Genomic DNA, 12,143 nt, shown 5'->3' with positions numbered 1-12,143 from the left:
AATTATAAAATATAGGCCCTAGCTAATGTATTTTCACAAAGCAAAGCGATGTCTATTACATGGCGATTGTGTTGTGTTTCATTGCAGCAAGCAAATAGAAATGTTAACATTGTATACTTAAACCACGCGAATAAACAACGATGGTTACAGCTTTCTGATGAATGCGTCCCGACTATTGTAGTCCTTTTGATGTTGCGAAATGAGTGTTATAATGCTTCATCTGACCATACCTCATGAACATAAACATCAATATTTATATTTATTTCGTGTCATTAACTACCGTTCTACAAAACGTTCTGTTATAATTCTTCTGATATAGTGATAAGTTTATATTCTTAGTGAAACTATCTATAAACTTCCACGCTATATCATAAGATAAAAAAGTGTTGAGGCGCAAATGTTGGTTGAGTGATATTTATTGGTAGATTAAAACGCAGAGTTTGGAAAGCAATGCCTTCACCTGGGCTGATCGAAAGATTTGTTTGCATGTCAAATCACTGTTTTAATTTCTTGTGTTCGTTTTAAAATTCGTACAGGAAAAAAATACTAAGAAATGAAGCACTTATGTCAAACTTTTTGTGTGTAGATGCAAGAATCCAAACAAAGGAAGCATTTTAAAGTACCATTTTCGGACTCATCAGTGGAAGGTTAATAGAATGAAAACTCCATGTCTAAAGTGACCCCAAGCATATGCAGAATACAACGAAAAGTGTTTGGTTTGGTTTTAGTTTGGTTGGTTTGTGTTTTACGTTCTATGAACAGCTATGGTCATTCAAGGACGTGCCAGGTTTCGGTGGTGGAGGAAAGCCAGACTTCTCGGAGAAAAACCACCGACCTACGGCCAGTACATGGCGACTGCCCCATGTAGATCTCGAACCCCCGACAAAGTAGTGGAGGGCTAGTGGTAACAGAATGCCAGACGCCTTAACCACTTGGCCACTGCGGCCACTACACACATCGAAAAGAAAACCAAATGAAAATGTTAACTATGGTAGAAGACATATTTTAGCAATTCCAAAATGGTATCCGTCAAAAGTATAAATACTGGTGCAAAATGTGATATTTCAAAACTTAGTATCACAATGTATCACTATAAAAAAAAATAAAAAATAACCGGGTTCGTTCATTTATAAGTAGAATGTTTCATAGAAGCGATTGGGCCGTAACGTTGATGACAACCCTTAAAATAGTAACTGAAGGCATTAACAACGAGATGAATATTTACCTTTTACCAAGTGAAAGGGTATTTAATATATATATATATACAAAGGTTAAATGAAGCTGAAGCCTCAAAAGTCATTCAGTCAGGAAACATATGGCCGTTATCCCATTAATTCAGATGTAGGTCACGATGTCCTGTAATTCTGCGTTATTATCGACTAGTGTCGAAATGTACGATGCTCATCAATATTTCATTCCTCTTGCCCTATGTGAGTTGATCCTTGTCACGTGATTTCGGACATAAACACGAGAAGATTCAGTGGTTGCTACAATTTGATATAATTTCCGAGTCATTGACACTTCCATTACATTTGTGGAATTATTTATATTATTTATTCATCTGCTTTATTGTCCATTTAGGTATTTCTCATTTTATTTCTTTTATTTGATGTCATTGTTTACTTTCATAGCTTTGTTTAACAAGTTAAATGAAACTTGAATTGCAACAGTAAAACAATTACAAGTTAAATGTATACATCCATAGCTATTGATTTTAAATAACACGTATTTCAATCTATAACGAAATTATAACAGATGTTTGAATACATACCGACGCCTTCTTAACTGTAGTCACATCTACGATGTATTGACCTTAGAAATTTTACATGTTTCTAACTCCCTGTCTTCTTAATAAAACCGTCGAGTAACAGTATTGAATTGTAAAATAACACACTAAATGAATGCATTTACAATAAATCAATAGTCACAACTACCTTGTACAACTAATTGCTTTATTGGTTTTCTTAATCTTACGAGTCAAGAACCTACTTGTAAACACCACCTTCCTGTATCCCACCTCATCAGTCCATTTATCGTACAACGTATTGGCCCATCTTACAGTGTTTTGTATTGGTTTGTTTATTTGTTTATTTAATCATGATGATTATGAGGTGATAATTCATTTGACAACTGTGAATAGCATTATCACCTCAATCATTTTGTTGAGTGAAACTCATTTAACGATGTGTTAATATTTACATCTTTCGGTTCCTAATGGAGGTCTATCAGTGGCGGACCCAGAGGTGTTGCCCTAGTTGCCCGGGCAACGCCATTTTTCTGTGTCCAAAGGAAATCTGGACTTAGGTTTATGAAGATTTTCCTCTTTTTCATATGGGACTTTCTTCATATATCAACCATCCTATGAACTATGATTTTCTATGGCAAGCAGCAGTTTGAATATCTATATATGCCTAAGGGTGCGGTTGCCCAAACAAGGAGTCCACTACTTATACTCTAAACAATAGGGTCTCCAGTCAGGTCAGTGGTGAAGGCTCAAGGAAAACCATCTGTTGGAATTAGGTATATATGTTAATTGTTATTTCAAAGGTAGAGTCCATTTCATGATTAATAAACATGTATTTTCACCTGCGGTTTCATGTTCACATGATCACCAGGAGTGATTTATTATACCTGTTAAACAGATGTAAATTTTGAAAAATTCAAAGACAACAAAGCATCCACCTTAGCATCACGTTATCAAGTGAATAATAACCAATGTTAGCATAAAAGCCTGGCATGTATATATATATCCTTTTTAACAGGTGTTGCCCTTGTACATATGCATGTATACAAATTCACAATAAAAGACAGACAGCCAAATTATAATTCATATTTATGACAAAATAGATTAATATTTTATTGCCAAAATACTCGCCTAAACTACATGCACATGAAAGGCATGACACAAACATCAACATTTAACCAAAAACCTACATTTTTACCATTGTTTTAGAGAATTTGTTAACACTCGCTCCGCTCGGCCATCATATGTTATATAATATAACCTTGAATAATACCGTAAACTCAGAAAACCATTCTATGCCTTATTCGATCTGTTTGACAATGGAAATAATGACCGATATACTCTAGATTTCTACGCTTGGCAGTGCTTGAATAAATTTAGTATTACATCTTCAGAAAAAAAATCGACTCGCTCTGCTCTGCAGGGAAATTATAATTCTCACAATCTCAGAAATAATGAAGTTCTATATATTGTTTGGTGCCAGAAAGTAGTAAACATGTACAACCGACATGACAATTATAATTATTTAGTTTTTTTGAGTCTTTTTTCTGAGTTTAAAATTTTGGACAACACCCAAAATGAATTCCTGGGTCCCCCCTGTCTATTTTCTCCTACCACTACGCCCTCGCCCCAATACGTCAATGACAACAGATCTAGACGTCCCCTCATACTTTTCCTGATCCACAACCTCATCTGATACAGGTTCCTCGGTGTAATTCAATAATAAAAATACAAATGGTATGCATTCAAAGATAGAGCTACAAACTGTGTACTTATGTAAAGAGCTGAAACAGACCACAAGTCCAGGTCGGCTGTAACCGGCAGCTATTGTCGCTCTAGACCATTTCCTAATATCAGCTCTAGATGCCAACTCTAATTTTGTCTCGATGCTAATCAGGATTTCGATTTTTAATAATTGGTAGATTCTATACTACAATAATTTGATTTCCATTCTAGAATAGAATGGGTTTTTTCTCTTTTATTTCTCTATTTGATCGGTTTGCCGATAGCTGCTATAGTTTGATTTTGTTTTGGGGGATTTTGAGGGTTTTGTTTAGGTTAGTGTGTGCTGGTGTTGATGGGTGAGTGGGTGGGGGTATTGATAAATATCTATGCACTTATATATTTCATACCTTCTTTTTGAACAACAGTAACCATATCTTTTCTTTATTGAAAACTGTTTGATGCAGACACATCGTACACATTGACGTTTAATAACTATATGTGCGATGCTAAATGTCTGACGTTAGTTTCTATATATAAATGAATATGTCGTTTTCTACTTAAACAAATATGTAAGCGTTTGATGCTTTGATTTGTTTTCTTTGTACTATCAATAAAAATAAACTAAGTAATTTTTCGAAGACTTGCATGTGTCAACAATATTCATAATCTTTTTGGCGCTGTATTTTGATAGAAGCTGCATCCTCAACTGAAGCCAGGGTTCAATATTCTATATTGTCCAAAGTAAAATAAATTAGCTTGTATTCGGATACACTGACCTTTCTGTTCCCAAAAGAGCTAAATAAGTGACTTAATATGATTTGTTATGGATTTCCCCCTGGGATCAAACCATTTTTATGACAAATACTTAGCTGCCATTAAACTATAACGATTTTCCTTTATCAACCTGGCATTTTTGTTGTATATTTTGTATACTTAAATCATTTTATAGTAAATTAATACAGACACTGGAGACATCTATCCTTCGTTGGTAAAGTTCACTGTCACTGTGTCTTTCCGTTTATTGTTACTCGTAAAGTTTTAGTATATAACAGGTTATCGACCCTGATATGGGCAGATTTGGTCGTGTGGTTGACACTCCGTCCTTCCACGCAGATAGCTTGGGCCCAACCTCCGAAGTTGTTTGCAGCATGGAATTTTCAGGGAAAGTATGTTTCTCCTGCATTTATATCTTCATTAGCCGAGATAGAGCATATTCCGTCTTTGCGTATTGCAGAGTTATCTTCTCTTGAGAACAGGTATTGATTGTTACGTCTTTTGTTTGTGAGAGTAACGTCATCAATTTTTGAGAAAAGGACGTAATTTTCTCACACAAACCAATGACGTAACAATCAATACCTGTTCTCAAGAGAAGATAAAAGGTCTGGGATGGGTACTACAGCGTTTGTGATGTAAATCTAAAGTTAGGTATCACTATGGAAAAATATGTCGTTTGAAGCATGATCGCATCACAAGCACAACGATACCACAGCACGCTACTACAAATATACAGCGCTATTATATTCCCTCAATGATGTAATAGGAAACCTTTTTGGCAATTTTGTTCAATAAAAGCGCATACATTAACTTTTCTATGAACAACATGTTACAACGAGTTAATAATCAAACTTTTTTACTTTGTCATGATCGTATAACAAATAAATATTAGTCAATCCAGCCACAAAAGCAGGATATTTATGGGGTTTTTTTAATTTACAGTTTGATATCAAATTGATATGGCATTATATATCGCATTATAAACAGATTCGATTACAGACCAGTTAAACTCCCTTTAGTAGATATGTGAGGACACGGTGTAATAAATGTCATTGAACTAAGGTCAAAAGTTAATATCGATTAATCATTTATTCTTAAACTATTTACTGTTTCAAACTGAAAGAAATATACATTTAGAATAAATCAGATTGATAACAATCAGACTGATGTCAACACTTTTTGTATAAAAAGTTTGCAAATATTACTAGCAATATATTTGTCCTGCTTTAGGGCAATTTATGAGTTAATTGTTCTGAATAATAAACATGTATTTGTTTTTTGATTTGAAAAAAGACTTATGGTCGCCAGTGTGTCATTTATATAACATCATATTTTTAATTGGTAATATACTAAAGGAAACAAAATCAGTAACATGATCTATAAACATAAGCAAATGATGAACAGAACTTTTCCTTACTTTAAGGATAAAAAATAAACGAATCGTAAAAATGTTCAAACCTGAGAATGTCCATTCAACAATCTTACTCTTCAAGAAATAGATCTCAACCAAACCAAGCACGATATCAAATTAACCATGAACTATAACCAATTAACCATGGACTATAACAAATTAACCATGGACTATAACAAATTAACCATGGACTATAAAAAAATAAACCATGGACTATAACAACAAAGTAACCATGGACTATAACAAAGTAACCATGGACTATAACAAATTAACCATGGACTATAACCAATTAACCATTGACTATAACATATTAACCATGGACTATAACAAATTAACCATGGACTATAACAAATTAACCATGGACTATAACAAAGTAAACCAAGCACGATATCAAATTGACCATGGACTATAACAAATTAACCATGGACTATAACAAATTAACCATGGACTATAACAAATAAACCATGGACTATAACCAATTAACCATGGACTATAACAAAATAACCATGGACTATAACAAATTAACCATGGACTATAACAAATTAACAATGGACTATAACAAATTAACCATGGACTATAACAAAGTAACCATGGACTATTACAAATTAACCATGGACTTTAACAAATTAACCATTGACTATAACAAATTAACCATGGACTTTAACAAATTAACCATGGACTATAACAAATTAACCATAGACTACCATGGACTATAACAAATTAACCATGGACTATAACGAAGTAACCATGGACTATTACAAATTAACCATGGACTTTAACAAATTAACCATCGACTATAACAAATTAACCATGGACTTTAACAAATTAACCATTGACTATAACAAATTAACCATGGACTTAAAGAAATTAACCATGGACTATAACAAATTAACCATGGACTATAACAAATTAACCATGGACTATAACCAATTAACCATGGACTATTACAAATTAACCATGGACTACCATGGACTATAACAAATTAACCATGGACTATAACAAATTAACCATGGACTATAACAAATTAAACCAAACGCAATATGAAGTCAATTCAAGCACTATGTTATATAGGTTAAATCAAGTACTGTATCTCGTCAAACCAACACACTAACAAATGAACCAAACACGGATTCATAGGAAACTAAATACAATATCATAAAGTGTTGTTGCTGTGAATGTGGTTATCGTGGAAATATGGATGATGACGTTGATGTATTCATAATCTCGTGTGAGAACATGTCTGGTTTGGTATATTCGTCTATAAGGATATTCCTTCCCTAGTCATAGGGACTTAATTTCTTGGCCATGACTTTGAAATAGTTGGGATCCACTTATCTAACGTATCTAACTTATATCCATGTATACAATTGCTAGGCATACAAAGTGTGGGTGTGTCCATAGGTGATGATATTCCTCGTGGGTCTACGTGGGAGATACATATATCTTTAAACTATATGTAAATAAGATTATAAAATTGTATCATAAGAGTATATAATGCTGAAATATGAGAATATGAATATGCCAAAAAAATGAGAATAGCAATTGATTATTGTTTAAGATATCGACTGTTTAGTCAAGAATTGTGTGTGAAATATGTAATTTATTGGATAGCATTAATTGATAAGCCTGTATCCGGGGTTATTTCGATTTCCGTGTACGGATAACAGTCCTGACTTCACACGACAAATCGATGATAACATCGTATTAAGTAGATCTGGGTTTCTAATGCGATTAACCTCTCCTTCGAATTGACACATGGATAGATTATTATCAGTTAGAAATATATGTTCCGCCGTCAACTAACGAGGTGAAATCTCAACGGGGATTATGATCATTACAAAACAGGTTTTTCTATTGATAAGGAAATGTATCGACAAATTATAAATCGCAGTAGTATTTCCAAGGATATGTTGACATTCTTCTACCGAGAAGCTCAACATACCTGCAAGTCAGTTTGGTTCTGACGCTAGCTAGTCAGGGGGTGTCTACATAGCAACTCTGCCGGTCACATACATTTATAGTCATCTGGCATACTTAAATGTTTTCACACTTTAATTGAATGGTAGCATCTTGCAAAAAGAACTATGGTACAGAATGTAGAAGTTTAAACAGCGTTTAATTAGGTCGTTAAAACATTCAAAAAGGCGGTCATGATCACTGATTGGTTAGGTTTGATTTACTTTTCGCCCAACAGCGGATTTCTGTAGATAACCCATAGTTGGATATCTTATAGAAGGGAATAGGTAAAATATGTAACAATGCATTTCGAAAGTTAAGTCTAGATCCTCACCTGAAGTTCTCGTTAAGTTCAAAAGATATGAATTTAAAAATAGTTTATCCATATTATTGAAGATCATCTGCTAGTTTAGAGTTTGTTTTAAGATTCTATGTCATAAATATCAAGAACACAGACAAAGATATTTTCATCTGCTCTGAGAACACATGTTTCATCAACAATAAACCAAATCTTTTTCTATCTTCTCGAGCTTCATTTGACATTGTAACATGATACATGTATTTGTCATGCAGCTAGTTGTTTGAACTAAACATCATTCAATAGCATAGTTATTTTACTCACATTCAATGTCACGGAGATAAATTATGTTAAAATCTTGAAATTAGTTCTTCTTAAGATCCATCAGGCCTAAATTCTATAGCTTGCTATGACAAGGATTGTTACCGTAGATGACCTTGACCCACATTCAAGTATAAAGAAGTCGAATAAAAAATAAAATCTCCAAACGTCTTCATCTTATACCCAAGAGGCGTGAGTCATGACACCCTGCCTGTAGTTTGGTAGGGTAATTGGATTTCTAATTTGCTTTTGTGAAACCCAAACAGGCTGATGTGGAATCGTTTCGTTTGAATGGCAAGTAAAGCTCGTCAAATTGTTCCATTACACTATTTAATGCTACTGTACGGATGACAGAAAATGATGCTTTTGTGAACCATTTATTGGGAATGTGTTTATGTGTTGATCGATGTTCCGTTTACTAAAAATTTGGGAATACCTATATCAGTATTTTCTTGTTTTAAAGTAAACATTTGCAATGAACAGTGTGTCACAGTTTCTTGCTCATGGTTATTGGTAGAGAATTTAGGGGAAAGTCATTTTAAAACAAACGGCTAGAAATACTTGTACACTGTATATAAGATGTAGGCTTTTTCGTTGTTTGTTTTTGTTTTCACGGTGCATTGGTAATTACTTTTGATATTACGATGTTTAAGTTTAATCACAAATATTGTGTAAATAATAAATGAATACCGCTATTAACTTTCGCAAACTCGAAATTAATTTCCTGTGTATTACATTGAAAACTTTGATATGTCGATTTAACTATAAAGGTTTCATCACAACAACGTAAATTAAAGCTGAAAATACACAAAAAAAAATATATACATGTATAATATGGTATGATACTGATAGAGCACCAAATAGTCTACAATTCCTATGATAACGTTAGTGATGGCGGTGGTAATGTATATCCCCTGCTGTGACATTATTGGATATTTTATATGTTATGTCTCGTTCGCTCTATCGTATTACGGCACACCTATGTATATTTGATGGTTTACTATTCGGTAAATATTGTCGCTGCGGAGTAATAAACCTCAGTATCTCCATCATAAACGTGGAGTACTTGTGTTATTATATAGGTGTCCCAGTTGTTTCGTGCTCAAGCGCACTTTATGAATTTATTATTATATATTGTTCTTCAAGCAACTCCACACGTTTCATTGTTCAATATTTATATCTGTGGTGGAAGAGAAAATGTTACTTCTGCCACCTCAATAACTCCACAGGTCAATAAACGGAATACGTTTAATGTACCAGAAAAGAATATTAAAACAGACTATATAACAAAAAAAAACAATAACCTTGGGTATCCAAATAGCTTCACACATGCATTTTAGGATACATGTAACTTATGTTTCCAAAATATTCGTGTTAGAGTTTCACAATATTTGATGGCCATTACATTTATCAATAATGGTCTTTTGTTAAGGTGAATGTGTGGTTATTTCGACCTGAGAAAGCGGTATTAAACGAGACGAATCCGAGGTCAATATCACTTTTTCGGGTTCATATAACCATACATGTCATTTACTGCAATAAAGTACCTACTTGCTATATTAGATTCTAGATACTGTTTTAATAATCAACAAGATGGAACGTATGAAAATTGAACGGTGGACAATACTGAATTTGGCAAAAACTGTCGTGACGTTGCAATTGAAATGACGTTATGAAATGAATATTGACCAGCTGTTTCTAAAAATACTCTAAAATCAATCCTCATTGATCCAATCAGTAAGGATGTGGGGGAAATGTGTGGCATCTAATAATTGATTATTTAAAGCAGCCAGCTGCGTGTCTTGTTGTATACATAACTAACACATCATCCATTAATTTGTCAAATTCAAATAATTATTCATATATGCTCAACATAAATCTTTTGAAAAGGAAACAGGTCAACATGGAGACCTTAAGCTGATACGGGGTAGCATATGGACATGGTAATATACTTGACTCTAATTATCATATATTTCTCGTGATATGTGTTATTGTACATGTGTGATGCTGCTAACTGCCCATAGGTCATGATCATATCCCAGACCGTCCCATGTTTGACCAGCATGCGCTATATATGCCCAACACGCACCATATCACATCATTCATAAAAAATCATGCCTTAACATTACAATCGATTTATGTCATTGTTAATTTTGTTGTTGTATGTAAGTAATTACAATGTGTAGTATATAATTTAAAATGTTATGATATGACCATTACTTTATCATTCCCAATATCAACCCTCGACCCATATCAGCCCTCGGGGCTCCGAACCCTCGGGGTGATAGGGAGGTCTCAGTTTGAAACGAGGTTGGATATGGAAATCAAATGATAACCTGTACATTTCTCACTGGTGAAAATGTAATAAACTGTTATACTTGAATGATAATCTTTATTTGTCTAGGAGAGTTGTAGCATTGCTCAATCAGCGATCGACCAAGACTAGTTCCGCTACAAAATCTTGATATATTTGTAAATATTCTAGCTTATGTTTTAACTTAACTTGTTAAGCTCTCCAGGCTTTAAACAAATACGTTCAAGACCACGACTAAACCACTATATGAATCCCTTACTATACAAAAAGTGTACAGATATTCCCTAATGCTTTACAACCCATAACATGACTGCTTTAAACGAACATAGAAAAACGTTTTACTTGGGTGAAGTACTATAATAACCACTTATTAAGTCACTTAACTCTACCATTATATACTTAGTCCCGTTTTGTTACAATAATAAAACAACACTATGATGATCTATGCTATGTTACTTATTCACTATATTGTAAACTACTCGTGTTTTCCATATTCTATAATTGAACCCACGGGATGCTTCCCGGTTCTTTTGACATCCCTTTGATTAGCGCGTGTCAATCTTTATCATGTCATTTACTACTGCAAAAAATCGATATTTGGTATGCTCTGGATTGTCCGTATGCGACGAAGCACGCTCCAACATCAAACAACATCAACATCGCTGTCAATCATTGGAAAGTTGACTTTTAACATTAGCAATCGTCAGGGAAGGTAACACATCTCTAAAGATTTCTACGTCAGCCGAACGCTTTGTTATATTACTCTATTTGATATGTCTGTGGCAAGCGTTTGTGACGATATGACACTGAGAGCATTTAGGTCAGTGATGGGAGGCGAAAGAAGAGGTGTGAGAGGAGAAAGTGGTGGTGGTGTGGTGGTGGTATTGAGTGTAATAGATTTCTGTAATGTCAGGAGTGGGACAGAATATGTCGCAAAAGAACGATCGATTCTAGTATCTAAACACACGCTCAATATAAAATACACACGCCTAAAATACACAATAATGATAAACAAAAAGTATACATATATATACCAAATTAGATTCAAGATTTTAATTGCATATGAAAATAACTGACATCTCCCGGAATTCAATTTATCTTAATTTACAGAAACTTGTCGTGTACTTATCAGAGATAACATTTCAAGCATGGCTGTTCTTTTCGGTTTGTCAAGTAGCCACTTGATGTATCCGAATTATATAATTTACATCAAACATAAAAAAAACCTGCAGCGGTAACTTGATGTTCTTCAGTAATCCAATCATAACCCACCCATCTCCTTCTATACATGAGAGCTCGGAACGTTTCTTACTCGACCGAACTCCTTTCCTGTCCCCTCAACTCCCTTTCTACATCTCTCGACTTCCTGCTGCTTCCCTCTTTGTTATACACATTGTCCCCTCCCCAACTCGTTGGCGCAGTGGATATTGTACTTGCCTTTCACAAAGACGGTCGAGGTTCGATTCCCCTAAGATACGTGAAAACGTAAATGTAAAATGGGGTCACTTACCGTACCACGTGGGTTTTCACTGTGTATTCTAGTTACTTCCCCATTCAGACGGGGTCGCCCTGCGCACTACCATTCGGGCAGATCAGAATC

General features: G+C 34.3%; 1 protein-coding gene across 3 annotated transcripts in view; it reads right to left on the bottom strand.

Moving 5' to 3' along the window:
- The window catches only part of LOC110456768 (BAI1-associated protein 3-like), a 184,232-nt gene that overhangs the window by 109,951 nt on the left and 62,138 nt on the right, over positions 1–12,143 (bottom strand). The window lies entirely within an intron of this gene.

Source organism: Mizuhopecten yessoensis, unplaced genomic scaffold (assembly GCF_002113885.1).
Source record: "Mizuhopecten yessoensis strain PY_sf001 unplaced genomic scaffold, ASM211388v2 scaffold8841, whole genome shotgun sequence".
NCBI classification, from domain to species: domain Eukaryota; kingdom Metazoa; phylum Mollusca; class Bivalvia; order Pectinida; family Pectinidae; genus Mizuhopecten; species Mizuhopecten yessoensis.
Note: the sequence above shows the minus strand (reverse complement) of the source record. Positions and strands in the feature narration are given on the sequence as shown.